The sequence below is a fragment of the Meles meles genome, chromosome 17 (genome assembly GCF_922984935.1).
Source record: "Meles meles chromosome 17, mMelMel3.1 paternal haplotype, whole genome shotgun sequence".
Lineage (NCBI taxonomy): Eukaryota > Metazoa > Chordata > Mammalia > Carnivora > Mustelidae > Meles > Meles meles.
The window spans coordinates 34,778,869-34,804,653 of record NC_060082.1 but is presented as its reverse complement, the minus strand read 5'-3'; the positions used below and the strand labels follow the sequence as shown (position 1 = coordinate 34,804,653).

At 53.1% G+C, this 25,785-nt stretch overlaps 1 protein-coding gene and 1 long non-coding RNA gene across 2 annotated transcripts in view; one reads left to right on the top strand and one right to left on the bottom strand.

Annotated features, from left to right (window-relative positions):
- Positions 1–1,689: 1,689 nt before the first annotated feature.
- LOC123928148 lies at positions 1,690–2,608 on the bottom strand. Its single transcript, XR_006815627.1, has 2 exons — positions 2,399–2,608; positions 1,690–2,307 (listed from the first exon to the last, which is right to left on the bottom strand). It is a non-coding gene; the product is annotated as an uncharacterized LOC123928148 (long non-coding RNA).
- A 6,180-nt stretch (positions 2,609–8,788) lies between these two features.
- The window catches only part of PLXNA2 (plexin A2), a 210,212-nt gene continuing 193,215 nt past the window's right edge, over positions 8,789–25,785 (top strand). The window contains exon 1 of the mRNA XM_045982465.1: positions 8,789–9,476. The gene's annotated coding sequence lies outside the window, so the exon portion shown is untranslated. The remainder of the gene's footprint in view (positions 9,477–25,785) is intronic.

Here is a 25,785-nt window from a genome sequence, read left to right as displayed (position 1 = left end):
GTTACGGGTGTTATTTTTATTCAAGGGAAGAAAAAAGAAAAGAAATGCACGCTGCTCACCCAAACATCAGGACATTCTGTTCCTCTGTGATTGTACTTCGTGAAAATGCTCTCCAGCAAAAAAGAAAAAGAATGATTAAGGGAAAAATATAACTAGAGCCACATTCATTTCAACTCCACTGAAAGCACAGCAGGAGGAAGTCGCTGTGTTTGCCAAACTCCAGAAAGAGACACAATTGATGGGGGGGGGGGGCGGGGAGGGAGAGGGAGGAGCAAGCAGGAGATGGGAGATGAGGGGGGCACAGTTGTTTTATTCTCCCAAGAAGATGTTGTAAATAATGGCAAGGTATAGTGCACGAAAGGGGAAATTACTATGACAGGGCCCTTTCAGGGAGGAAAACGGAACTAAATACACGTTCTGTTATTCCTGATCTTTCATTCAACCCCCCCCCATTTACATGGGGGCTCCCTGGAGCTGATGTTTCCCCTTTGCTGTCACAAGCAGTCATTGACTGGAGCCCATCATTTCAAAATAACGGCCTGCAACCCTTCCATTGTCGTGATTAATACAGGCTAATAATTATTAGCCACACTGAAAACTGCACAGGAAAGAGGGGCGGCTGCCAGGCTGCCCAGCTCTATGGAAGCCAGGAAAGTTCCCCGTTGTTCCACCAGGGGGGGTGATGTCCCCGAGAGACCAAGGAAGGCTTTCTACTCTCTCACCTTCTCCAGGAGGCTGGGACCTGGGGCTCCCTCACCTGGGGGCAGTAGCCTGGGCTGGGATTCACCCTACAGCCGTCAGGGACCTTGCAGAACCACACAAAATGGGAATTCCACGAGAAAAACAAGAGGCTGGGGCTCCAGGCTGGTGGGGGAAGGAGAGAGAAGGTGAATGAATATACGATACCCAACCATGCCACGCTCTCAAGCCTTTGAAACAATAAGAAATATCGTCGGCTGAATGGATCGAAGGGGCTGGAGTCACCCGTGACTCAGGGAGATTCATAACGCCAGAGCTCTGAGCAGAAGAGTTTATCAAAGGCAGGCAGAGAGAGTAATCATCCCACTCGAGACAACTCAAATGCAAAACCCTATTTCTCAGCTCTGTCCCTATATTGCACTTCTCGCTGACTTTTTAGGCACTGGGATGTCTTCGCCACTACAAGGAGGCTTTCCTATATCCTCTGCCCTTCCTTCATCCTTCGAGGAGACAGGTGGACTCTCCTCCTGTAGTGAGTAGTGAGGTAGTGAGGCAGGGCTAGGAGAGGAGAGCATGGAGCCTCATTCTTGCTTCTTACAGATGGAGGGGCCGGGACCAGCAAGGGAGGGGGCTCATGCAAGGCCAGAGAAGAGCAGAAGCAGGCTCAGAACCCAGGTCTCCCAATTCCCAAGAGAGTGGGCCCCACTCTCTGCTTTTTGGTGGAAATAACAGTCTTTTCATTCATACTGCGATTCTGAATAAACAGTAGCCATTCCAGAAAACAAAAACAAGCAAAAACGGTGCTCTGACCCCAGAGGGGAAAAGAGGAAAGTCAGAAAAGAAAGATGGACGCAGAGAACGGCTCTTGTTCTGTCCTTCCTGCGTCATACTCTACCTGGGACATCTGGCAAGAGACTATTTCACAAACTGACACTGAGGGAAAAGCGTGGATCTTTCTTTCTAGGAATTCAAAACTCAGAAGACAGAAAGCAAGGCTAAAGAGCTTTATTCCGGTGCCTATTAACTGTTTCGCGATGCCGGTGATAATGCAGTGGTTTCCTGCCGGCCAAGGGCTCGTACCATTTCTGGATTATTTCTTTTCGGACCTTTTCAGTTCCCACGCTGCTCCAGATTTAAAGCATTGAAGCAGGCACTGGGGTCTGCACCTGGATGGCTGGGTATTTGATTTACTTAAGCAATGTGTTTCTTTGTTTTTGCATGGGGCAATGGACTTGACCCTCTGCCAGACCTGGGTGAGGTTCCACCTACCCCCACTCCTGCAGGGCCCCGGACCAGCCCCCACAGGTCTGGCTTGAGGCCTTCCAAACTGTCCCCAGTGGCTGCTCTCCCCTTATCGCAAACCAGAGACAGGACCCTGGGGCTGGGTCTAGCTTTTCAACCAGACCCTCCTCGTCCTTCCCACCACATACCAGCTCCACTCCCTGGGAGGGCCTGGGCTCTGTGTTAGGTACTCTATGTGTCAGTCAGGAAAGAGGAGTCGGAGGCTGGGGGCAGACAGAGGGAGAGTGTAGTGTTCTGTCCCAGAAGAGCTTGCAGTTCGAGGCAAGAAGAAATTCTTCTGCTATCGTTCTTGTCCTTCGTTCTCCCCTAATTAGGAGGAGATGTACGTTCAATTCTGCTGGGGTTTGTAGGGCACAAATGCAATCAAGGCAAAGGCAGACACCAGTGTTTTTCTCACCCTGCTCCCTGTGGGTCCCCACAAAGATGGACTGGCGGGCTCTCTGGCAGGAGCGGGGGTCACACGCGTTGCACGCAATTATCCCATTATTTTGAAAGGCAGGCATGGCCACCTACGTGGCGGTGGTGCAGGGCAGAGGCGACAGGAGCTGGTAGAGAGGTGTCTGTGCTGGCAACTTCCTTCCTCCGGGCCAGCTCTCATTGTTAAACACCCGCCCTGCAAAATGGGGAAGAAGTGAGCTCATTAGTATGATTGTTTATAATAATCACGATAACAACTACAACATGCTCTCCTTTGTAAGAGAAGATGACACTCGTGACCCTAAGTAGGGCTGAAGCTTTCCATGACTCAGGATGAACCTGCAGGAGCCCCGCCCCACCCCGCTGCAGGGGCTCCAGGGGGGCAGTGGGGCGCTAAGAGGGATGAAGCCCGACGCCTCCCATGAAGTACAGATTCCCACAGTCTCGTCACTTTTGCCTCCTCGGAAGACAATGAGACTGGAGAAAATGGATGTCAGATCAACCCTGGTTCCAATTCTGACCACATCATGTGCTACCTGGGTGGCCTTGGGACCAATGACTTGACTCTCTAGCCATCAGTTTCTGCATCTGTAAAATGGGGTGGTGATACTCACCCCGCAAGATGAGATTGGCCTGGACTACATATCATACGGGTCTTCTGCTGAGTGCTGTGGCTGAGATGGGGTCATTTTCCATGGGTAATTTTAAGCAAATGAAGGTATCATTTTGCCTCAAGAAAGAAACCTGGACAAAATGATCACTTCCTATTGGTTCTGAAAGTTTCTGATCCCAAAGGAAGAAACTGCGCTGCCTCTGTCCGGTCTTACCCCCGCAGCCCTGGGTGTGCCCGCCATCAGACGGAATCCTCACAAAGCCTGGAAGCCCAGTTCCAGCTGAAGCTTGGAGAGCAAGTGTCCCCCGAATCAACCTGGGCCATCAGAGCTAGGGAGCTCAATGTGGGGCTTCCTGGCAAGTGAGGGCTACCGAGCAGGGGAAGACCTCGAAAGTGCGCCTTCATGATATACCTCAGGCGGGGAGGGTCCATGCCATTCTCAGTCCTAGACAATTAAGGGAGGATTCACTGAGGCACCTTGGCCACTCTGCCTGCCTGGCAGGTGTGAGAGGACGTTGGCTGCCTGCTCCAATGTGCATGTGCTTTATGATTCTGTAGGCAAAGGTCAGAGGCAGAATCTCTCTTGCTCTGTAGCACTTTCCAGTGGAGGCATGGTAGGGAAAGAGACCCGGAGTAATAGGGAGACAACGCAGTCACCTCATAAGCAGAAGCGTATTTCCTTCTCTTTCTGTAATTTTATTTATTTATTTGAGAATGAGAGAGCACAAGCGCAGGCAGGGGGAGAGGGAGAATCCCAAGCTGACTCCACACGGAGCACACAGCCCGACACAGGGCTCTATCTCAGAACCCTGAGATCATAACCTAAGGCAACACCAGGAGCCGGGTGCTTAACTGGCTGAGCCACCCAGGTACCCCAATAAGCAGAAGGATATTTCTAAGCCCAACTACTTTCCCTGGAAAACCGAACAAGAGAATGAACTGTAGTTAACCGCAGTGGAGAAGTAAGTTTGGCTCTGGAAGGAGCTTCTAGATTTTAAGGCAACCTCCCCATATGCTTGCATAATTCTCTCCAAGTCACAGTCAGTGTCTTATTTGATTCTTGTGAAGCATAATATGCAAGGCAAGGGATATCATTTCCACTTCAGAGATGGGGAAACTGAGGCACAGAGCTGCTTAGCCTGGGATTATAGGACCAAATAAATAGTGCCTCTTTTTTTTTTTTTTTTTTTTTTTGGAATCTCCTAGAAAAAAATTAGGAAGGAGGGCCCCTTCACAGACTCGCAATGTAGGCACAGAGCAGCAGCCAAAATCGCGAGCAGAGGACTTCATGCAGCCCTCACCTTCCACACCCGCAGCCCAGCAGTCCAGACTCCCGGCCTGACCCCTTACCTTGCACCTTCGGATTCCTGTGGTTTGTTCCAGGGCATTATTCAGGTAGGTTTAGGCTATAGTTGGTTGGGCCTCACAGAGAATAATGTCCTCCCAGAGGAGCATACTAGATGGATTGGGGAGGGGAGGGGACTTCGGGAAAGAGGGCAAGGTATATGGGACGGGAACGTAAGCTCCACTTGCGGGAGGTTTAGCGAGAACAGAATGAAATCCTGCTTTGTTTGAAGTGGAGCCTTAACAGGCTCGCTACTGTTTAAAGTACACAGGAAAGCAGGATTTGTGAAGGGATGAGAGGGGACACAAGGGGGGGGGTGACATCTTTATGAATGGTCCTGAGAATCCCGGAGCCGGGGCCCCGTGGCTGTGTCCTGGGCCCATGTCCCCACGGCCTGGCGTGAGGTTCACCAGTCTGGCATCCCAGCAGCCTCTCCTGCATGCATGGGACTTGGCCCACGTACTCCTGTTGGGCCCGTCAGACCCATCCCTCTGTTCCTAACAATGCAGGGGGTAGAGGAGCCTGTGACCAGGGTCCACTGGGTGAAGCTGAAGTACGGCATGGGAGACAGAGGGGCCCACCCACGAGGGGAACGTGTCCCTGCCTTGAAGGCTCGGGGTGAGGGCAGCTGAAAGATGACACGCATTTGGAGTAGAGACTGCCCGAGTTGGCAGCAACTTTGGGAGCTAAATGCAAGCCTGGTTATAGGACATGCACTCCCCCAAATGTCCCCTGTTGACACTGGCAAGCGGGAGGCCCTGATCTCTGTCCCCAGCGGTCAGGTCACGCTGCCTCCCAGGCCCAGCCCCCATCCCATTCCAGGCACCCTAAATATATGCACACACACACTCACAGGCAGCGTTCCCATGCAAAATGCGGATGGCTTGCCACCTACCCCCCACCCCCCACCACCTCTGAAAGGGAGCAGACTTAATGCTGAAAGCCTGCCAAAGTATGGCCGGCTTCCAGCACCAAAAATACCTCCCGGGATCGAGGGGCTACTGCGCTGGCGTCTATTTGCGGGGTTGGAGCTGCTGCAGTGGCAGAGAAAGGACTCCCTCTGGGGATCAGCTGGTTGCCCTTTTGGGCCTCGTCTCCCCAAAGTCTGAGGCTTGCTTTCCGGAGCCTGAGAAGCCCTGCTCAACCACACTTGCCCTCTGCAGGAGAAATACTTATTCATTTCTCCCTGAAAAAAAACCCAGCCCCGTTTCTAGAATGCTATTGCCTCATCCTCTTCCACTTGTCTGATCTTTTTCCCCAAGTCACCCATCCAATGACGAGCAAAGAACAGGCAGTAGCGGGCGGGGGGTGTGGTTAGGATAACAGGGTGCAGGAGTCACAGATGACTTTGCAGGGGTGAGGCTTCAGGAGCACCGTCACTGGCTAAGATGGGCAGGTTGGGTGAAGGAGAACCCTGCTGAACTTATGAGGATTTTCCAAAGATGGGAATTTGGCATAAGACAAAGAGATGCCCGTCCATCCAGCCATCCAGCCATCCAGCTATCTATTCATTCATTTGATAAGTATTTATTAAATACCCACTACTTGCCCAGAACTGTGCTGGGCTGGGACCGTCTGTCCTTGTGGAAATGAGGATGAATTTCAAGGCATTGGCAGAGTTTCCGTGAATCCCCAGGGGTGATAGGTTTGACACCAGCTGGACGGGATGAGGAAGAAGACATCAAAGGCCAGAGAGACACCAGGAAACTTGAGTTCCACGAAGACATAGACAGGTCCAAGTGTATGGAGCCTATTAACACAGTTATTAGCACGATTTCTTTAAAAAGTATGTGACAAGATAATGAGGTATACAATTCTATTAAAAAAGAAATCTCACAAACTTATTGTCGATAAATAATATTTGTGGGATGAATGAATGAATGAATGAGTACCCAGTGATCGGAGGGGCGCACTTAGCAGAGCACCTTGAAAGACCCAAAGCTTGTGTATATTGTCATTATTTCACAGGATGTTACATTTAAATACAAACCATGAACTTGAGTTGTTCTTTTTTTATTCCCAAGATATATCGTTATAATTATGTACTTAACTAATAAGATCCATATTTATTCTAGCCTATTGGGACTAAAAATATGAACAAATCTTTCCATGTTAATGATGCTATTAATTCTTCCAATGGTTTTACATAGATCTATTTTAACTCCATCATCTATGTAAAGATTGGAGGTAGAAATTCCCATCTTATAGATGGACATACTGAGGTCCTGAAATGTTAAGCATGCTTCAGCCAGGGTATGGCTCAGTGGACTGAATTACTGTTCTCCTGGTGGTTATGCTAACGCCCGTAACCTCACAGGATTCAGATCTGAGACCGTGTTCAGTGACGATGTGGAAACTTGGTGATATTGTGTTATGCTGCCTACAATGTGTTCTTCCATGTGTCTTCTCTCTCCCTTGCTCTCTCTTTCCCTCCTTTCATTTGGGAAGCATGGAGGAGGCTAAGGATGAAGGATGGGGTAGGTGGAGGAGTCTGTTTCATTGTATCCTGTCTTGCTCCTCATTCTAGGATTTATTTCTGGACCACAGGTGGGGGAGGTGTTATGAGACAATTATTTAAATTGTATTATAATCTTCCCAAGATGTGATTAAATTGAGGCATGGGGAAGAGATGTGGGACCCCCTTCCAGGGTCCCACAGCATTCGATGTAGAACCAGAAAGTCCTCATGTTCAGCCTCAAGCTTTATCAGTTGGATATTTTCAACCCTACCACTGGCTGTCTTGGGTGTAGTTGGCCAGACTGATGTTCCATGTATCGACCAAATGGGAGAAATGTTGTTCTAAAATCTTCTAGCATCTTCTTCAAATCATATTCTTTAATAAATTGTGGTTTATATGCAGGGTACTCTGATAAGAGGGTAGACAAGACTGTCTGGATGGGGAGACAAGACCTACTTATAAAGAGAAATAAATAATAATATGGGGTAACTTATGATAATTGCCTGGAGGGGTGCCAACAATAAATGTTAAAGTAGTTCAAAGGAAAAAGCAGGTATGGATCAGGGAAAACAGCTTAGATAGAGTCTATGTGGCTCCACAGGACACCACCAGGAATAACCAGTGAACGTCACAGGGAGACAAATTTCAGCTAATTACAGTGGTGAAAGAACTTCTGAGGAATTAGCTCATTTTTGTAGATGAAGGAAAGCCTAGATTTTCTTACACACATATTGTACACTGTGTTGAATGGACGATTGTGCAAGACCACCGGTGAGTCTAAATTTCCAACTACCACCACCCCTTTTCCTAAGCTCCTGCTCAGAGAATTTCATAGACTCCCTCCAGGGCTCCCCGGAGTGATTTTTTAATTTTTTTTTATTTTTTCCTGTTTATACCACTGAGGACCGTGGCCACCAGAGGGCAGTAGATGGAGCTTATCCGAATACTTGAACATGTTGAGTAAACTCGCCTGTGCTTTAATTGAGAGCAGGGACTACGCAGATGCTGCGAACTCACTGGGGTCTAGCTTGCAGGCCTCTTTCGGAAAGCCTCATCCAGGCACTGCGGACATGCTGAGACTCTATGGCACGGAATCAATGGTCGTAAAAGCAACCGAGGCATTGCCATCCGGAATCCAGAAACCTCTCACCTTAGGTTATTAAAATAAGTTATTTCACCTCCACCTCTGATTGCCCTGCCAGCAAAGCTCCCTGGGCCTGAATATGGAAAGCGCCCCTAGGGTCCCCCCACGCTTGCCAGGTGCCCAGGATCCCTAATAGAGCTGGAAGCTTGAACTTCAGAGTAAAGCTCACCTTTGCATTAGAAAAATAATAATAACAACTTCAAACCTCATTTGACAGCTTATTGGCTTTTTGAAATTCACGAGCAGAGGAAATTTGCTCCCACCAATTCTGAGGCCCGGTTCTCCACCGCATCCGCCAAAGTCCCTTCCTCCCCACTCACCCCTCACTCAAATCAAAGATGAAGATGGAGGTGTGCAGGATGGGCGCGGTGACAGGTGATGCTAAGGCAGGGGTGGGGGAGGTGGGGGGAGCACATCCCCACTGCCCTTACCCACTCTGCGGGCGTCCTGAGCTCTACGCATAGGGGGCTACGCCAGCTGGGCTCACAAGGCCTCCACCCGAATCTCCAGGTCCTGGCAGATTTTCTTGCCCCCTCGGCCACTTAAGGTGGCCGGTGGGTCTGGGCTGAGCTGGGCTCGGGGCGGGCAGCCCGGAGGCCTCCCTTTGCCAAACCTGATTCTCCTTTGTTGACAGCTCGCGGAGGAGGCAGTCCCGGCGGGCGGGGGCGGGGGCAGGGGGCTGGCGGGCGCGGCGGTGCCAGCGGCGGGCGCGGCCCGGGCCCAGCAGGCGCGGCCGGCAGGGAGGGGGTTAACAAGCGCGGCCTCTATGATAATGAGCTGCATGGTAATATAGGGAGGCCGGCGCTGAGGACTCAGCCGCCGCCGCCGCCGCCGCCGCCACCGCGGGAGCCAGAGCTGCCGGGCGCAGCGGCGTCCGCGCCAGACTGTAGCGGGAGGGTGGCCGAGCGCAGTTGCTGGGAATTTGTCAGCCCGGAGGGCGAGTGATCGAGAGACAGACCCCGCGAGCTGGGGAGCGGTGGGGAGCGCGGGCGCAAGAGCTAGCCGAGCCAGCCCCGAAATAGATCTAGAAAGCCAGGTTCCCGGAGGAAATGGGACTGTGACCGAACCGGGGAGCTAGAAGGGAAGGAAGCGCCGGGCTTGCTGATGTCAGAGGAGCCCGGAAAGTCGCGCTGGAAAAATCCTAAGACAGCCGGGGCTCTGCTGCTTTCCCGGGAGAGACACCGCCAGCCACCCCCACACGCCCCCTCGGCGCCTCCGGGTTCCCCCCGCGAGCCCGCTACAGCGCGCGGCGGGGCTGCTGCGGGGCGACGGGGGACTGAGGGGCGCGCGGACCGGAGACCGAGGGGCCACTTCAGGAATACAGATAAGTGGCTGGCGGCTGGACGTGGATTTTAATGAATTTGGACTCCATGTGGATTTGGTCGTCCCCGTGATTGCGAGCTGCGGGCAGCGAGAGGGGCAGCGCGCCGCCCTCGGCAGCCGGCGGCCGAGGCGGACCGGCCTGGAGCGGAAGGACTGACCGACGTCGCCGAGCTGGGTAAGCGGCGCCTGGGGCCGGGCGCTCCGAGTCGCCGGCGCCCTCCACCCTCTCCCCGAGCGCGCGCCCCTGCCGCGGCCGTTGCTACCGCGCCTGCCTGGTTGGGGTCCCGGCCCCGGGCCCGGGGGCTCGGCTGCGGCGCGCGACTCCCCGCGCGGGGCTCGGCCACTTTCGCGGGCCGGAACGCGGCGTGCGCGCGGGTGCGGGCGGACTCGGAGCAGCCGCCTCCCGCCCGGGGTTCCCGGCCAGCAGCCGGCTCCTGGCGGGGAGGGCGCTCCGCGGCGCGTCCCCGCCGCGCACCTGCTGGCACTCTGCGGCTTTGGGGAGCACGGAGGCGGCGGGGCTGTCCCGAGAGCTGGCGCCCAAAGCGGGCCTCGCCTGCACGAGCCAGGGAGCCGGAGGCCACTGTGGCCAGCGCTGAATTCGGAGGCGTTCATTCTGGTGCCACAGTCCCTGGTGGCTGCTGCTTGTTCCGTCGGATCAGGGGACTTGGGAATGGAAGGGGAATGCTCATCCGCGCGGGGTCCCTGAGGCTCAGGGAGCGATTCCAAGGCACTGAGTAGGGATAAGTGTTCCGTGACCCTCTCTGTGCTCCCTCGTGGTTGAGCACCCATTAGCACCGTTCTCTGGTTAGAGCAGCACGAGAGCGTTGGGGGCTGAAGTAGGAGGCTGCCCAGAGTCCGAAAAGCTCCTAATAAACCATTTGAAAATATTTCCCTCCATGTGTTCCTTCTTGCCCCACCCCGCAAGTGATGGAGGGATCTTAGAACATTCTAGCTCTTTTAATCCATCCCACAGGTAGTCTCTGTAAATATTAATCCTGGTCTGGATGAGCAGAGGGAGTCACCAGAAATTGACATTCCAGGTCCGTGACAACTTTCTACCTGTTTGGCATGACCCTTGCCCTAGGAGGAGCTGCCTGCTTAGACTCAGCTCTGAGTGATTATAGGGGTGAAGTGGATAAAGGGCTTGAGAGTTCTAGGTCCCTTAAGAGTCTAGGAATGAGAGCCGCATGAACCCGGCAGTGGAATCTGATCAGGTCTCCCATAGGAACGGAAGAGCCTAAGGTGCCAGTCACATACCAATAGTGTCTATGAAAGGGACATAGGGACAGGACCAGTTGTGGGGGGGCTGCCAGCTGTAGCTTGTGGCAGTGGTTTAGGGCTCTAGCAGCTCAGAGGAACCCACAAAAATGTGGGGATCCATTCATTCTCTTCCTGCTATTCACAAGGACGGTGGACAAGGTTTGTGAGCCTCTGACTAAGATGAGTATCTGGGCCGAGCTGGATGTTTTAAGAGTAGGAGTCAAGTTCAGCTGTCCCCTCCCCAACACAGAAGAAGGCTCCTGTCTTGTTGGGCTTCTTTCCCAGACCTTGAAACTTCGTTCTTCCCTCTGGGCAGGCTCTGGGTTCTGGGGCCTTCAACAGAGTGACAGAGCCCTGGAAGAGATAGCTCTGGCTGGAGGAATTCAGCTATTCCTAAATAAATGCACAACTTTTGTGCAATCACCCCAGAAAGCTCCTGGAGTTGCTAGCTGCCCTCTCCCCTCTGACCTCCCAGCAAGAGAGGAGAATTCATTAACTTCCCCTCTCCTCACACTGCACCATTTGAACTAATTACCTGTGATCTCTCCTCCTTGGCCTAGGGGGTGGAAATGGGGGGGGGCATGTGGAGTGAGGGGAGAGGGTAGGGAACCAAGGAAACTGAGACCAATCTGTCAAGATACCCTAGCGAGGTGTTTTTTCTTTTCCTTCTTCCACCTGGCATTTCCCCCTTTCTCGCCGACCCTTCCTCATCCCAGAACTTGCCCTCCTGCGTCACCTGGAAGAGCCTTTCCCTCTCAGGGACCCGCTGATAAAGGGAGGGCAATGCAGGCTGCCCTCTCTTGTTCCATCACTGTCTTCAGCAAATTGCATTAGAACGGGGCAAACTGGCTTGCAAAGCAGTTAAATAGAAATGACATTTGGAACGATGTGCAGTGGGGATACTGGGGTAAAGTAAAAGTACCAGAAGGTCTCCTCTGTCCAGGGGTCATGAATCTGGCAGGAGAAGCCCCTCCTGGCCCTTCTCTTTAGCAGGACAGGAGGATCAGGATACCCCACAGTCTGGAGCAGGGCAGAGGAGCTGGTTGGCCTTCCAACCCAAGTCCACATGAGCAAACGATGTCCATTCCCCCCACCCAAAGAAACCATACCCTTATAAGATTGGTGACTCACCTTTCAGAGCTGGCCTGAGTACCTATCCCTGTTCCCAAAGAGCTGGGGAGCATCCTCCCTCCCCCCACATGCTTGCCCATCAGAAGCTGCAGGTGTAGTAAATGTATGATAGGAGTTCCCCATCAGGTAGACTGGAGTCTACCCTTAAAATGTGGTGAAAAAGAAAACCCTCAAAGAACAGCTCCTTCTCCACTAGGCCCCTTTCCCATTTGTGAATACTTCTGATGATTCCGTTAATCTCTATTTTGCGGGCGTGATACCAGAAGGCACCGGAGCAGGAGAGGAACCAGGGCCACAGTTAAATATACAAGGCGCCAGCTGGCAGCAGCGGAAGCTCCCCCCCACCCCACCCCCGCTCCGTTCAGGTACTATGGAATATTTACGTGGCTGGAGCTGTCACTGTTTGGGGGTTTATAGTCTCTAACCCGCCTCCTCTTCTACAGCTGCCTCCCCAAGATACGACGTTTGTTGTGGGGGGAGGCGGTTCCTATCCCCAGCAGCAAAGCCCCCCCCCCCCAGCCCCCAGCTGTCTCTCCGCACTGCCACACAGCTGTCTCCACACACACACAGATTGGGGCCTGATATACTTGTGTCCATCATGGCAAATGGAGAGGTAAGGCGTTCCAAGCCAAGCCAAAGCCCCTACCCCCGCCCCACCCCCCATCCCACTCGTAAAGAGCGCAGAGCATTGTGTTACAGTCTGTCAACTACAAATAATTCAGAACTGTCCGCAGGGAAACTGGTGGAAACCGGCTTGGGGGTGCTGTCGCCTTACCTCTCCTCTGCACCCCCCATCGCCACCGCCCTCACCCAGGGGCAGTCTGTTATCAATTCATTATATGTGGACATTCTCTTTCTCCCCTTCACATATGCTCAGCTCCAACAATGATGAATGGAACCGATTCCCTTATGGGAAACAGTTTTTTCACTTAGTTACAAAGATTTCATGCCTGATTAGAGTAAATGAAGGCTGGGTGTGCGTCCACTTCTTTTTTGGTCATTTCTAAAGGTGAGCCCTGCGGAGACAGAGAAAGGCAGTTCTTCCTGGGGTCAAACAGCTGGTTCCAAGGCGCCCTGGGAGGGATGGATGGTAAGAACAGGACGCCACTTTTCCCCTAGGCTTAGCCCTCCGGCTCTCTGGGCCCCCATTCCCTGGCATTGGGGCATATGGAACCTCTTTATCTAGCTCCACACTGTTCCATCTGGAATTTGAGGGCAGAAATAGAGGCGAGAAAGTTCTTTGTTGGGGAGCAGGGTCCCTACCAGGCAAGAGTGTAAAGGAAGAGGAGGAGGGGAGGGTGAGAGCTGAAGGAGAGGACATAGGCCTGAGCAGTGCAGAAGTTCCCTGCTCCTGCAGTTGGTTAACCATTAACCCCCTGCCCTGCCTTGGCCAGATCTCCTGCTTAGGGGGGAAAGGATCTGCCTCAGAAACCCAGAAGCCCAGCAGGTGTTCTCTGCGGGTCGCCCCCCAAACCACCCTCCCCTGCCGGCTCAGCAAAACACTTGTTCTGTCTCTCCTCCTTGCTCCAGCCAGAGGCTCAGTCCTGGCCCCCAAGAACCCTCCCCCCTCTTCCCTGGCAGGGCCACCCCCTTTCCCCCAGGCCTCGCCAGCTGTCCTTTCACCCAGGCATTGCCCGCTGTTTCATGCCAGCATGCCTCTCAGTGACCAGGAAGCAGGGGGACTGGTGGGGAGAATTGATTGAGGAAAGCAGGCTGGTTCCACTCAAGACCACAAGATCAGGTTCAACAATGTTTCAAACATATGTATCAACCCAGATGGCCCAGGTTTGCTTGGGGCACAGAGGAGGGGAGAGTTCCTGTCCAAGTTCCCTTCTCCAGAACTGTGGATTGTCCTAGTACTTCTGTGATCTGGCTGGCAAGTCCCCATATAGGCTCTCTGAGAGTGAGTCATTTGATCCCAGGTCATGTAAGAGCATTTCCAGTTCATCAGACCTGGCGTCTGGAACTTCAGAAGCTAAAATAAATAAATAAATAAATAAATAAATAAATAAATAAATAGCCAGCAGATGAACCAAGCAGGCAGACCAGCAAGAATCAGGAGCAAAGGCACACGTGGAAAGCCCGAGTCCAGATGGAGAAACAGTCACAGACACACAGAGAAGCAGGATGACGGGAAAGGAAGATAAGGATGGAGAGACTGACAGAGTAAACGGGGCACAAAGAGCTGAGAGCAAACACCGAAAGCAAGTGGGAAAGAACAGTGTAGGCAGAAGGGAGCTCTGCTCAATTTTCCCAGGCAAGAAGAGGCTCCATCTGGGCTGCAGTGGGAAGCTGAAGTAGCAGGTTATCTCCACTAGAGGGGGCTCTTGAAAACCAGGCTTGGCCCTAAACAGTGGTTTTTGTGCCTTTTTTTTTTTTTTTTTTTTTTTTTTTTTTTGAGAAGAAAGAAATAGATATATTAGGAACTCCCAGCTGTCACTACCCAGAGACTACAACTGGCAGGGTCCTATTGCCAGTGGGACCTCCGGGCCGCCGTCTGGGAAAGGCGTCGGCGGCATTAAGTGGGGGTGCCCCAGCAGGCCCCGACAGCGTGCATCTGGGGGTGGGCCCTGGGGAAGGGGTGCCCTCTCGAGTAGCAGGCAGTGCAGTCTGCTGGCCTGCCCGCCAAGAGGCTCTTGCCTTTCTTTATCAGCAGCGGAAGTTCTTGGCCCAAGCCCAAGGTGCCTTCACATGCCTCCCCCTCCCACCCCCTTCCAGCTCCCCAAGTGTGGATTTTTAAGATCTTCCCAGGTGGTGGCAAAACTGCTCCTGAGGTGACTCTTTTAGAAACAGTTTTCAGGAACCGAACGCATGTCAACGTTGCCTCACTGATTCCATCTTCATCTTCATATTCTCTGTGGGAGCCTTTCTCTGAATCATAATTCCCCCCTTTTGTCTCAGCAGAGGACAGTTTGGAGAGGGAACAGAGTGCAGAGGCTTTTCTCATCTGAGGAGATAATAACGGGCTAACGGGGGTCTGGAAAAAGATGGACGTCCGGGGACGGGCAGGGGGCCAGAGACCCGCTTCTTTTCAGCTCTGATACCAGCCTCTGATGCCGCATCTCCGCTTCCCTTCGGCTCCTGTTTACCTGGGGTCAAGCGGAGGGAAGGAAGGGAGGAAAGAGAAAAGAAAAAAGAAAAACAGGATAAATGTGTCATGTTATGAAAATTTAATTCTGCTTTTCCTTGGCTAAAATTCCTTTCAGCGTGAGAGATAAAAGGCAGTGGCGTTGTCCTCGGAAAGTTCAACTTGTCTTTGAGAAGGAAGAGGGGGAGGGATCCCGGGGCTCAGCGTGAGCAGCCCATGAATGAACCTCTTTCCTCCGTGCCCCCCACAACAACGTCCTCTCTGAAGCTGAGAGAGACAGAGAGAGAGAGAGGACAGAGGTCCCTCCGGTGCTTGTCTACGCGGTCAAGGAGCTCACGCCAGGCTTTCTCCTCCTGTCTTTAAGCACCCTCCCTTCCCATCTTAGTGGCTTGCTTGGGTTTGCAGGGGATGGAAGAGGGGAGGAGGGAGGACCCCAGGACATCCCCTCCAACTTTACCCTTGGTATATTGATCGGTACGCCACCCGTCCTGCCCTTGCATTGAACCCAATAGGAAGACACCAAAAGCAGAGAGTGGAATCCATTTTCAGGTAAACAGATAGAACTCAGTCACTGACTTGTGCCGTGCTGGCCATGGAGTTGCACCAAAACAGGGATGAAAAAGTACGAGCTGCTCCCTCCAAGAAATAGTAAGCTTCGGGGAAGGGGGTATTACCTAAGCCAGGCAGCCTCCGAGAAAACCTTATTGCACGGCAGGGTGGAGTTAACGGTGAGCTGGGGGACCGGGAAGGCGAAGGCACAGAAGCTCCTGGAAACTTTGGCTCTGGTCAGTGGAAGGTGGAGATTTCCAGGAGACTCACATGCCTGACAACTTCAGCTGGCTGTCAGGAAGGACTGTCTCACATTGTCCCATTCCTCAGTTTCTCAGAACTACCCCCTGATTCCCCTCATTCTCTGGGATTGTCAGCAGACCCCCATGTCCTTGTTCTCTGTTAGTCAACATCCGAGAGCAAGAGCCCCATGGCCCACACTCCCGAGGGCTTTCCATTCTGCATTCTATGCAAATTGTATCCCTTTCCGGTCCTGGCGGTGAGATGCCCACGTGGTTCATCAGGAAATGTTATTTCTCATCTGTGTTCACATTTCAGTATCCAGAATCCTCCTTTTTACTTATCCACTCTTACCTGAATGAACTCATGAAGTTGAACAGAACCGAGAAGAAAAAAATCGAATTTTACCCCTACCCCTTTGGCTGGGCAGGCAAGCCAAGTCCACCAGCCACCTTTGCCCTGTTCCTTACCTTGAAGAAGGGACCAATCTCTTTTTAAGTTTTCTGTCCAGAAAGACGGCAGGAAGGATGAATGGAAGGAGGTTAAAATGAGGAAGATTTCAACTCAATGGAAAACCTTTATCCAATCCTATAGTGGAAGGCCATACTCTCCCTGCAGCTTAAAATGGCCACATAAGATCTGGGGTGGGCAGACCCTGCCTTGGGACAGATGGGACAAGGGGGGATGCTTGGGGTTCAAGAGGCCTTTAATCTATGCATGTGTATGTGTAAATATATGTGGATCCGTATGTGTATGTGATACATACGTGTGTGTGTGAAGAAAGAAAGTTATGATCCCTCCCCCCATATGTACAGAACCACTAGGCTCTAGGGTCTGGGGCCTCTTCCTGTCCTCATTTTCTGCTTTCAGCTCGGGCTGTAGAATGCGGGCTTCAGAGAAGGAACTAACCCAGCACCTGCGCATGTCCCAAAGTGGTCGGCCACTCACTCTCGGGGCCAACGAGAAATCTAGGGACAAGAAGAGGCTCAGAATGTCGGGGAAGCCCTGGCTTCATCACTGCTCCGCAACTCTGGACAAACTGTGGAACTTCTCTGAGCAGGAGACAGAGCAGAGGCTCCTCCCATTAAGGGAGAGAGGGAAAGTTCAGGAGGAGAGGAAAAGGAGATAAAAAATCCCTACGTTCCCTGTAAGGCAGAGGGACCAGAGAGCAGACAGAAGTGGCAAGAGGGGATGTTGCTGCTTTGAAGTGGTTTCCTGCTTTATAAAAGCGAAAGGCCTCGGCTGGGCTGGGTAAATATTACGTTGGCCTCTGACCTCTGGCCTCCCATGACTGCTCCCCAGGCTTACCCTTTTTTTTTTTTCTTCTGAGCAACAGAGATACCTGAGGGAGAAGAACTTATTTTCTCCACTGTCCTCAGCAGGAGCCTTGGTCAAGGCTAGACGGGAAGACCACTCCTTCCCTGTCCCCAGACACAAGAGCCCTCTCTTGGGCCAGCAAGCTCTACCTGCTCTCCACACACGCCATGCTGGCCGTTGGTGGTGCGTCCCAGAGAGAGGAGGTCAGACTGGCCCGCGCACCCTCACCCCAGCCACCTAGGCCTTCCTGACAAGTCCTTTGGCATTGTGCGGAACGAAAACCCATACCACCGGGGTTTCTCTTAGGCAAATACTCCTCTGAGTTTTATCCAGAAAAGAACACAGTTCAAGTCCACCACCCCATTCTGAGGGGACCCCTCCCCACCAGGGTGTGGAGCCCTTCAGCTCCCTGCACCAGAGGTCCCAGCTGTGAGACACTTGGGGAGAATGATGAGAATTACCTGTGGCGCTGGGAAGCCCCACCTGGCACCCTTGTGTAGGAGGTTTGGAACCCCTGAGAAGGGTGTTGGAACAGATGGCCAGGAAGAGTCTGGTATCAGAATAAGGTCCTAATGCCCAGGAACAAAGGGCCTTCCGTCACACTTGTCACTCTTCCTCTTCCTGAAAGATTTCTCACCTGCCCACTGGGGCTCGTCTACCATTTGCTTTCTGATCACAGGAGGGGGGCAAGAGGGAGCACTTGCTAAGAGAGGTGGCTCCTGCCCCTTATCTTGTAATCAGTCTCTCCATCTGTACAGTGGAAAGGAAAGCTTTGCATGACTACCCAAGGACCCCCACTGCCCTTCGTTTCTGGAGGCGGGCAGAGGAAAACGGGATTTGGAAAATGACAGTTGTTACAAGTGTGCAAGACTGTTCTAAAATTTAGATCAGGAATAAAGCCAGGCTAGGGACACTTTCCTCCTCTCTCTCGCTCTGAATTTGTTTGGAGCTCTCTGAGAAAATAAGATTTTACTTAAAGGAAATCTGTATGCTAGAGGTTCTTCTATAGAAAAATAGGTAAAAGTCTCAGTGGAGACAGGAAACTGAGAGGGAAGGCAGTAGTGATCCTGTCACTGAGGCCACATACATGGCTCATGGGTAAATTTAACCAGTGTGGCTGGAATTTGAATTCTGAACGTGCTACCCTTAGGGTTTTGGTGGCTTTGGCTTTAAGAGTCGAGATGACTGATACTGTTCTAGAACCCGTAAGCCGGCGTATTTCTGGGAGTCTGCCTCCCATGGCAGAAGGGGCAGATCTCGTGGGCCCCTCTGGCAGCCTGCCTGCGGGAAGGCTTATGTCTCTCCTGCAGAGAGAGCGCTTCTCAGAGCGTGAGTATTTGAGGCAGACTCGGCATGAAGGGCATTGGCGGGAGCTGGATCCCAGAGCCCAGACTGGACCGTAGACCTCCGGGATTAGACCCTTGGCCAGCGCTGATCATTGCACACAACAGGAGGATGGCTGGTGAGATGCATCAGCTGTCATCTCTCAGTCCAAGAAGCCCCCTGCCCTCCCATGCAGCTGAGGCACAAGAAGCCTTGTCCCTTGCGGGAAGTGCAGAACCCCAGAAGGCGGTTCTGCAAGGAGTGATTCCCGGGCACCGACAGCCCTGTCCAAGAGCCAGCTGTGGGAAAATGAGAGTGACAGGGCACTTTGATTTTTTTTTTTTTCCTAAATCACTTTTGAGAAAACAACTTGAATTACAAAAGAAATGGGTGTTAAATGTAGACTACCTGGAAATGGTCTCTGAGGATTTGATAGCAGCTTTTACCCAGGCTCATATCGTAGATGTGAAACCCGAGTCCGAACTAGGTGCAGACGGTCTGGAGTCCCACAGGAGTGGCCATGCAGAGCCCTCCACGTGCAAGGACATGTGTCTGCCCCAGCTGAGCCCAGCACTCTCCAGCCCTTAGCCAGTGGTCTCCCAGTCTCCCAGTTCGAAGCTCTGTCCAGTGACCTCCCCCATCTCTCTCTCTCTCTCTCAAGATTTTATTTATTTATTGAGAGAGAATGAGCACACAGAAGCACCAATCCCAGGACCCCGAGATCATGACTTGAGCCAAAGGCAGACACTGAACAGACTGAGCCACCCATGCACTCCTCTCTCTCTCTCCCTCCCTCACTCGGCTTTGAGCCAGCAGGCACCTCAGGGTGAAGCAGTACTCCCTGACCACCGACATCTCCCGCTCTCTGCCAGTCCACGGGCACTAGGGCACCCAGACTGCCTCTTCGTGGAGCTGCTCAGCATGGTGTAGAAAGGCCCCCCTCTTTTCAATTGCTCCAAGCAGCTTTCCTCCATCCACCGCAAGCCTTGCTATTTGCACAGTCAATGGCTCTGGCAAGGCCAGGCCGCCCCTCCCTCCCCTGGAGGCACTGTGGGCACCGTTTGTGTCTCGGTCTCTATAGACTCAGCAGTCAGCACTTGAAGAGGGTGAAACAATGGCCTGAGCAGCTGCCTGCAGACGGGGCTGGCTGGGAGGCTGCCGGGGAGCAGCAGGCCAGCCAGAGTTTGTGCACCTGGCACCTGTGAGCTTTCTCACAGGGCCAACATGGAGGGAGTGAGCAGGGGAACTGGGATCCAGAGGACCTGGTCCAGGCCACCTGATTGGCTCCCTCCGCATGCCCGCAGCTTTCTTGGCCGAGCCTTCCACCAGCTGTGGAGTCCCTCAGGGCCTGGAGGGCAGGGTCCTGGCCCCTGGGAAGCCCACCATTTACAGCCTCAGGACAGGAAGAGGCAGGACACTTGCCCAGGTAGAGAAAGATGGACACTTCTCCAGGAGCCCGCCCAGGTAGAAAAAAGGTGCATTATTTGCAGAGATTGAAGTTGGTGCGACATGATTTCATTGGATTGAACATGCATTTATCGAATATGTACTGTGCGCCAAGTATTCTGGGAGGAAGGCATGTCTCCGTCCAGCTCGAGACAGGCTTGCAGTATGTCAAGGGAGTCAGGATGCACGTGAAGGATGTTCGCACAAGTTCAGTGTAAGTACTGCAGGGGGCCAGGAGAGAGAGGGACTAACCTGACCCGGAAGGGGCCCTCCAGGGAGGGAATGAGCCCCGCTGCATTTGGGGAATTTAAACAGAGGTTGGAAGGTGACAACCGCGCCTGAAGAAGGGATTCCTCTGTGGAACAGAAAGGTACGATGGTGTGATGGCTGAGATCCCCATCCACTTCTGGGTCCCATAACCTGGAGTCCCTGTTTGCTGCTCGGTAAATACAGCTGAGGGAAAAGGCTCCACTGGAAGTGAAGTGGCGTGTTGGCCCGGGCTCGCGAGAATGACCCGCAGCTGCTGGCCTTAATTCCACAGTAAATAGCGCGGGTTCTTCCCCCCTCCACCCCCATGACTCCCCTCCGAGCAGGGTGCCAGGAAGGCTAGGCTGGGCTAAGCCCTGGGCTCCCCTGGAGCCAGAATTCTCATCATCACGTTAAAGTGAGCACTGAGTCTACAAGCAGGGGCAGACCCGTCAGAACAGAGTCTTGGTCAGCTCTCTGCTTGCACAGCTCTAACTTCTAATCATTGTCATAACCAGGACGGAAGCAGCTGCTCACTCCAGTCTATTATCAGCTTGGTTGGAGACAGAGAAATTTAAATGACAGTACGATGCTTAGCAAAGAAACGAAAGTCGGTGTTAAAAATAAAGAAAACAAGACAGCTTGTTTCATCGAAATGGAAGGGTTATTAAACAGCCCCGAATTAATCAGTGATCTGCCAGGGCTGGGAATTGAAGAGCAGCAGGACCAGGGGAGAGAGCCGGGAGAAGGTGGGTGGGAGAGACGTCCCGTGGCAGGGGGGGGCTGCAGTGCTCTCCTCTCGGGCTGGTTGCCGAGATGGGGGGAAGCGGGCAGGTCTTCAGAGGGGGAGGTGGCAGCTCATTCTCTGCCCCCCAGGTAAGAGCAGTTAGAGGGCCCTGGGGACTTTGGTATCCCAGCCTCTGTCCTTACAGAGTCCTGCTTCTGGACTCTCCATCAGCCACCCCCGGCGTTAGCCCTTCTCCTTCCCACCAGCCAGGGCTGGGTGGGAACTGAATGGTTTTCTGTGGATGGCCAGAAGCTCCCCACCAGGCCTTTCCCTCTTTCACGGGAGTCTGCAGGAACTCAACTCTGAGTTGAGCTCCTGATACCCCACCCCCATTCCAAACGGCATTCCTGGGTATGACTGGAGTCTTGCCCAGCTGGAGGCAGTGAGTGATCCCTGAAGCAAGTAGTCTCACCTTGGAGATCTCAGGGGGTGGCACCTCCAACTCCAGGAAGCAGAGCAGCAAGCCTAACAGGAGCCCCAAGTCTCACTTCCACACTTGGTACCTTTGCTAGAACATTCCATCTCAGGTATGCCTGTCTTCTCACCCGCGGAGCTCTCCCGCACAGGCTGTGGGAGGAGTATGCCCGTGACATAGCATATGGGACGTTCTTAGTGAGCTCTAGTATCACTGCGCCAATGGCAGTTTCTATGACGGGGCAGGGGGTGGGGATGGTTCCTGGGTTCTAAGAACAAAACAGCAGAAGAAAGCTCTCGCAGAGGGCACAGAATGGGTCTGGCAGAGAAGCTGACTTGCTCACACCTTGGCAGGGCCATGGGAGGGGAGGCCGTGGCCGAGCCCGTCTCCGTGCACATGTGCACCCATGCCGCCGTGCAACATGTTGGATCTTGAACCAGTCACTCCGAGAGAGCATTCTCTGCTCTTTGACCCCAACATTCTTTCTCCCCAACCTCCCTCCCTCCTGCTTCCCTCCTGGCTGTTTACCCTTTTCCCGGCTCTTCTCTCACACCCCATTCATCATCGGGGCCAGATTCTCACTCGGGGAGTTCTTTTCATCTCCCGCCCCAGGCCCCACACCCTCCCACCACCCTCCCCCAACTCCCCTCTCCTGCTGCTCCAGCCTGCATCACGCCCACCCCCAACCAGCTTACCCTCCAGCACATTCTTCTTCCCCTGTGTCAGCCTCTCTGATAACTGTGTCCTTCACTTTCCCTCCCAGGAGGGCTGGGGTCCTAGACATTGCAAGCTGATGGGACTACACAGGTCTCCCCGAGGGGCTGATGCCACTCCAGGTGGTAAAGTTCCTGCGGACCACATGCTTAAACATCTGGGCACCGACAAGCCCCTTCAGTGGACAGATCTCTTTCCAGAATGGCAGCCCCTCCTGGTCCACATGTGTCCCTTTTATCCAGCTCCAGAGCACTCCTCCTGCTCCGTGTGCAGGGGTGTGAACATGCCTGTTACTTAAGAGAGGCTGCCTGGCAGCTCAGGATCTTTTCTGCAAGAGCTCGGTCTCAGACAAAGAGAGAAGAAGAATAGAACCAGAAGGTGGGAAGGCACAGGGTGGGGACACAGCCTGCTTAAGAAGCTCCCTCTGAAAAAAGAGTTACAACTTTGTATTCGGAGGCTGGCTGTCAGTTCAGAAGAGCGCGGGAGAGGAAGAGAGGCAGGGGAGGATCAGGTGGGGGTGGGAGGGGGGACTTTACCGAGTGGCCAGACCCGGTATGGGAAGAGTCTGGAGAATGCGGAGCTCCAGCCTGGGGACAGTCTTCAGCACAGGCTCCTGGTCCTCCGCTCCCAAGGGCCAGCTTCCCACTTTCCTCCTTCCCTCCTGCTTTCCTGCCAAGGGCACCTGGGTGAATCACCAAGAGCAGCAGAAGTGGCCCTTAAATCACCCTCAGGACCAGAGGAAGTGGGAGGTGAGTTGGAAAGCCTGGGGCTCAGGGACTGGGGAGAAAAGTGACAAGGGACAGTGGCACCTAGTTCCTCCTGAGAGGCCAGGATCTCAGAGGCTTCGCCGTCCTAAGAATCTTGCATCACCTGGCTGACACACAGCCTCCAGCCTTTGTCACCAGCACACACAGGGCAGCCGGTTGCTGTCAAGGGGGTGATGTCCTTGTGCAGCGTTTCTCCAAAAACAGAAACAAGGGTCACGGGTGTTTATTCAAAGCAGTGGAGTTTGCGGAATACTTTCCACCTCCATTGTCTCATTGACACTGAGAGGTGTCCTTCCACAGCTGGGGACATCGGGGCCCAAATGGTTAAATAACAGGTTCAAGGTCACCGGACTAGGAAATGGTTGAGCAAGACCTGAGCCCCAAAGCCCACAGTGTCTTCCCTGTGTCTGCTGCCTGGCCACACATGCACCACCATGAGTTGGACCCCATTCTGGAAGAGCCCTGTGTTCCGGAACTTTCCAGAGAGATTCTCACCCACTCTGCTCCTGATCACTCTTGCTGTCAGTTGGCCACTTATTATACGCATTTTGTGTGGTCTGTGAACTTGGGCAGTTTGGGTCTTTGGAGCTCTCTTGCCAAGACCGTTCCTGCACGAGGTCCGCCTGTGTTGCACGTCCTTCACCGACAGAGCTGGGGCCTCCCCCGCCATTCTTCATCCTTCTGCCCCTCATCATCCACCTCCCAGTGACATTGGCTCTTTCCCCAGCGGGTTCAAGATGATCCACATTCAGGACCCTTCCCAAACAGTTCACCCCCTTCTTCATTACCTCCATCAGTTAGGGCAAATCATGGAGCCAAGCGTGTTGGTTCATGCCATGTGGGAGGGCAGACTCGTCACTGAGAAAAGCACATGGGCATCCCTGTGTCCCCTCTCCCCTGCTTGTCATGACTCAGACCGAGCACAGAACTGAGGGAGAGGCATCATGCTGCCCATCACGGGATGCCGAAGAGCCAGGGATTATTCCTGGACTCTTACCTAAGAGCCTCTAATACGATGGAGAGTAGGACACAGTCCCATAACAAGACATCCAGCAACAGCAATACAGCGTGCCCTAAAAACAATGCTTTCTGGCTGACTTTGGAAGAAAGAGAGGTGATGAGGGGTGGGGAGGTCCTCGAGGCTTCCTGAAGCTTTGAAGGATGCACAGGGTTTGGATAGGCCAAGAAGATTGTGGAGACAGGTGTTCCAGGGAGAGCGGCTGTGGCAGTGAAACTCTGCAAGGTGTCCTGGGGACTCAACATCTGAACCAGTTCGTTGGGAGTGAAGTCACTCTGGGAGAGGGGGAGGGGAAGCTGTAGAAAGAAGAGCCAGCTTGGGAAGAACTTGAACTTGGCGATTTAGCAGTCCGGCCTTGAGTCTATCTGGGCAGCAGAAGGAGTTGCCATAGGTGGATATCACACTCTGGCCATGGGCTTGGCCAATAGCCAAGGAGTTTGAAGCACAGGAAGTGATGCAGGACAAGGCACACCAGGTAGGGCATCTGGGGCCAAATCTTCGCCGCCAGTGGCTTTCACTGGAGTCCGTCTTCGAGGAGAGTCTGGGCCAGTCTTACATGTCTCAGGGAGATGACACCAGGCTTGCCGGTAAGGAGACCCACTCTAGAACTTTGGGAAGCCTGACTTCTGGAAAAGGACGAGGTTTAAGAAACGCACGTTGATCTGGCCCCAGCGGCTCCTTTCCCTGCCGTGAGGACGTAGCTGCAGTGGTGGGGAGTGCTCCTTGTCCCTGGAGCACGTCAGCGGTCAGTGGCCGGCTCTGGGAGCCATGGGGTAGGGTAGCAGAGAGGCAGGAGGGTCCCCAAGAGAAGGAGGACGTGCCAGGAATGGCCAAGGCCATTGCAGTTTTCCTCCAAGAGAGGCAAGACTGGGCAGCTTGCCGGGAAAGTGAGAGGGGTTTGGGGCCAGGCCACTGGCGGAGAGCTGAGAGGAATGCCTGGTGTTTTGTTTGGGTTCTTTCTTCCTCTCCTCTTCTCTTGCTTTCCCTCCCACCACTGTGAATCGGAGCTGGGTCATTATTCTTTGAAAACATTACAGTTAATGGCAGCATAATATGCCATTGTGTGGTAACTGTAATTTATTTAGCAATTTAGTTGGGTACTTTCTACCCTGTGTCCTGCTCTCCTGTCCCATTTCAACCCCAGAGCCCCATGGCTCTCCCGTATACAGTAAGGATGGGATGAGAAGGCAGGAGATACGTCTCTGGGCTCCTTGGAAAGGTCATCTGGAATGTCTCTGAAAGGTGACTGCAAACTAGCAGACCTCTTGCCACCAAACAGCCTCAGAATCCACCTTGTAACAATCATCCCAACCCACACCCTTCTGCCACCCCTGGCCCTGCTTCGGTACCAAAGTAAAATGGGAGTCTCACGTGTTGACCTTTGAAATAAAGCACTTGCCCGGTCTTCCTTAACATTCTGCTGAGTTTTCCCAGACAAGTGACGAGAGGGTTTTGGGTGGCTCAGTGGTTTGGGCCGCTGCCTTCGGCTCGGGTCATGATCTCGGGGTCTTGGGATCGAGTCCCACATCGGGCTCTCTGCCCGGCAGGGAGCCTGCTTCCCTCTCACTCTCTCTGCCTGCCTCTCTGCCTACTTGTGATCTCTCTCTGTCAAATAAATAAATAAGAAATCTTAAAAAAAATTTAAAAAAAAAAGAAAAATAACATCCAAATATGTAGGTAGTGTGGAATAGTGGAGGAAGCATGGCCATCAGGAGGTCCTGCTTCCTAGTGGAATGACCCTGGTCTAGTAATTCGGTCTTGCCGAGATTCGGGTTTTTCATCTGTGAAATGGGGAGGAGAACACTCATCTTGCAGGGTAATCACAGAATTCTCCGTTGCATATGCAAAGGATCTAGCACCGTGGGCCACTTAGCAACCGGTTAATAAATAGTATTAGAATGGCGGCTCCCCTTTATTATTTTTGCTATAGGAGACAGATGGCAGGGGCAGTGGCTGACTTATGCTACTCGTGGCCCTCGGGGTACGAAGGCTCTTAGCACGAATCCAACTCAGTTTAGCAAAGCCACATCCCCACGTTGATGCCTAGCCTGCCTTTGGGAGGAGCCTGAGAATTCCTTTTTCTGTTCTTTCATCCCAAAATGCCTACCAGAACAGTGACCCCACTTCTCAGATGGTTGAAGCAGGGGCCAGCTCAGAGTCACAGGAGAAGCCGAGTGACCTTT